General features: G+C 58.7%; 1 non-coding gene and 1 pseudogene across 1 annotated transcript; both read right to left on the bottom strand.

The window, feature by feature from the left end:
* Positions 1 to 983: 983 nt before the first annotated feature.
* LOC148005597 (5.8S ribosomal RNA) lies at positions 984 to 1,136 on the bottom strand. Its single transcript, XR_015621517.1, has one exon. It is a non-coding gene; the product is annotated as a 5.8S ribosomal RNA (ribosomal RNA).
* Positions 1,137 to 2,141: 1,005 nt separating this feature from the next.
* LOC148005598 (18S ribosomal RNA) lies at positions 2,142 to 3,046 on the bottom strand (annotated as a pseudogene; the record flags this gene model as incomplete).
* Between the last annotated feature and the right edge of the window lie 357 nt (positions 3,047 to 3,403).

Below are 3,403 nucleotides of genomic sequence, written 5' to 3' on the forward strand. Positions count from 1 at the left end.
CAGGCCCAGCGCGCCTGGGTCTGCTACTGGCCTCACACCGTCCAAGGGCTGGGCCTCAATCAGAAGGACTTGGGGCCCCCACGAGCGACGCCCGGGAGTGGGTCTTCCATACGCCACATTTGACGCGCCACGGCACTTGGCGGGGATTCGGCGCTGGGCTCTTCCCTGTTCACTCGCCATTACTGAGGGAATCCTAGTTAGTTTCTTTTCCTCCACTGACTAATATGCTTAAATTCAGTGGGTCGCCACGTCTGATCTGAGGTTGAGGTCGAAAGGGGTAGGAAGAAAGGAGGGCGCTCGCGGCCGCGGGCGGACGGAAGGAGAAGAGAGCGAGAGGGTTCCAGGGTCCCAGGCCGGGGCCTGCGACCTCTCTACCCTGGCCAGCTCCCACATCCTGGGGACAAGTCGCGTCAGCGCACGGACGCCACAGCGTCACGCCAGCTGGCGCCCGAGCGGATGGCCCCCACAAGAGGGAGGGGGGGAGGAGAGGTACCTGAGACCGGCCCCGGCGCGTGCGGTATCCCCCCCCACCCCCAGTCCGACCCTCACAGGTTGCTCTCTCTGCGCGCACTGGCGGGTGCGTGGCGGCGGTTGCACTGACCCCGTGGGCGGGACCAGCCTCCCACCAGACAGGAGGTGAGATGAACGACCCGGGCGACATGGCCCCTCTCGTGCCCAGGCACCCGACTGGCCCCCGTCGATGTGTCCCCACGGTGGGGAGAGCGGGCGAGGACGGGAGCAGGAGTGCCGGAGCGAGCAGGAATGAACCACGAGAAGGGTGGCCGGCCCACGGTGCCGGTGGATGGGGGGATCTAGGCCCACGCAGACCCACCGGGCGTGGACGACCGCCGGACGCCGCCCAGTCTGAACTTCGGGAGACGGAGGGCCGAGGGGAAAGGCCCTGCGAGCAGAGTCCCAGCCGCGAAACGCCCCCCCCCCAGGCGACGAAACCGCAGAGGGCGTGGCAGTGATTGATCCTCAAGCGCCTCTCAGACAAGTGTAGCCCCGGGAGGAACCCGGGGCCTCAAGTGCGTTCATAGTGTCCATGATCAATGTGTCCTGCAATTCACATTAATTCTCGCAGCTAGCTGCGTTCTTCATCAACGCACGTGCCAATTGATCCACTGCTAAGAGTCGTATCAGTATCTGGGGTGTGAGCAGACTCCTACGGGTGCTAACAACAGCACCAGCTACCCCGCCCGCCTCTGCTGAACTGGAAGAGAGGGGCCCATGGCGAGACGGCTCCACCTCAGGCCGGCCAGCGGGAAACTAAAGGATACATGTGAAAAGGAAAAAAAGACAGGGTCGGGAACAGAAAGGCAGGACACACCGGACATGGGACGCCGCGAACCCAGCACCCAGCGGCGGCCAGCCAATGGGCGGAAAGTCGGGCACTCGGGCCCGGACCCCACGGGCGCCCAGAGGGGGCCCGCGACATGGCCCCTGACCGCCGCTTCTGGAAGCGCCGGCGGCCGGAGGGGGCCCGCTGAGTCTCAGGGAGCACCAGGTGGAGGGAGGAATCGGGAAGCCCTCCTGAGGACGACCGACGGGCGGTAGGGCGACCCCCCCTGCAGGGTCTTAAAACTTCCACATTGGAAGAGGACAGCTAGGTACCCGGACATGAGCGGGGCGGACACGCGAGGCCCAGAAGGCGGGGCTGGCTGCAGGAGCACACCGGTGGCACAGGCACCCCCTGCACGCGACAGAGACACCCCGGCACCTTCAGAGGGGGAGAGCTGTGGTGGAGGGGTGGCAGGTGCATAGGAGATGAGATCACGGAACCAGTACAGAAAGAGGCAGAATGACCTCGGTACGCTGAGGGCCTTGGCTGGCCAGCAGGCAAGGGAGGTGCGGGCGGTGGAGGCAGCAGTGGTGGAGGCAGAGGCGGGCACACGGAGGCAAGGACATAGGCAGAAGAGCAGGGGAGAGAGAGAGAATGGAGGAGGTCCCTCGACGGACCAGACCTGACACCCTTCCCTCACTACTCCTTAACGACCCCCGCCTTTCCCGAAATGCTCACTTGGCCTGCAGCCACCGCACAAGCCACAAATGCGACCGCGACCCAGGGACCCGCCTCCCGGTGAGAGGAGGGACTCACACAGGCCAGAGAAAGGACCAGACACCCCCTCGGCCTTCTCCGTTAATGATCCTTCTTCCACCGGTTCACCTACAGAAACCTTGTTATTTTTACTTCCTCTAGATAGTCAAGTTCGACCTTCTTCTCAGCCCTCCGACAGGGCCATGGGCTGATTAGGCCTCACTAAACCATCCAATCTGTAGTAGCCAAGGGTGGTGTGTACAAAGGGCAGGGACTTAACACAAGCTTATGACCAGCACTTACTGGGAATTCCTCGTTCATAGAGAATAATTGCAATCCCCGATCTCCATCACAAATGAGGTTCAATGGGTCACCCTCGCCTGCCTTTGTAGGGTAGGCACACGCTGAGCCAGTCAGTGTGGCCCTAATGCAGCCCCGGACATCTAAGGGAATCACAGACCTGTTATTGCTCAATCTCGGGTGGCTGAACGCCACTTGTCCCTCTAAGAAGTTGGGGGACGCCAACCGCTCAGGGGGTCGCGTAACTAGTTAGCATGCCAGAGTCTAGTTCCTTATCGGAATTAACCAGACATATCGCTCCACCATCTAAGAACGGCCATGCACCACCACCCACGGAATCGAGAAAGAGCTATCAAAATCAATCTGTCAATCCTGTCTGTGTCTGGGCTGGGTGAGGATTCCTGTGTTGAGTGAAATTAAACTGCAGGCTCCACTCTTGGTGGTGCCCTTCCGTCAATTCCGTTAAGTTTCAGCTTTGCAACCATACTCCCCCCGGAACCCAAAGACTTTGGTTTCCCAGAAGCTGCTTTACTATCATGGGAATAACGCCGCTGCATCACCAGTCGGCATCTGTTTAGTCATGTACCCCCATTTGTTTTTCTTTTTTTCTCCATTTCTCTTTCTTTTTCTTTCATTGGGGGAGGGTATTTTTTTAAATTCATTTTTTAAATATGATTTTCCTGATTTGACCTCTAGAAACCGGCTATTATTTCCCCTCATGCCTCCTGTTCTGAGGGCAGTTCCTCACTCACCCACTCACTCCTTCGAACCTGCCCATTCTGACAGTTCCCTACACTGGGGCATCAAGCCTTGACAGGACCAAGGGCATTTGCTCCCATTGGTGCCTGAAAAGGATATCCTCTGCTTCATATGCAGATGGAGCGATAGGCTCATCCTTGTGTATTCTTTGGATGATTGTTTAGTCCATGGAAGATCGAGGGCAGGGGTTTGGTTGGTTGATATTGTTCTTCTTATGGGGTGGCAAACCTCTTCAAATACTTCAGTTCTTTCTGTAACTCCTCTTTTTGGAACCTTGTTCTCAGCTCAATGGTTGACTGCAAGCAT

Source organism: Rattus norvegicus, chromosome 5 (assembly GCF_021556685.1).
Source record: "Rattus norvegicus strain SHRSP/BbbUtx chromosome 5, alternate assembly SHRSP_T2T, whole genome shotgun sequence".
NCBI classification, from domain to species: domain Eukaryota; kingdom Metazoa; phylum Chordata; class Mammalia; order Rodentia; family Muridae; genus Rattus; species Rattus norvegicus.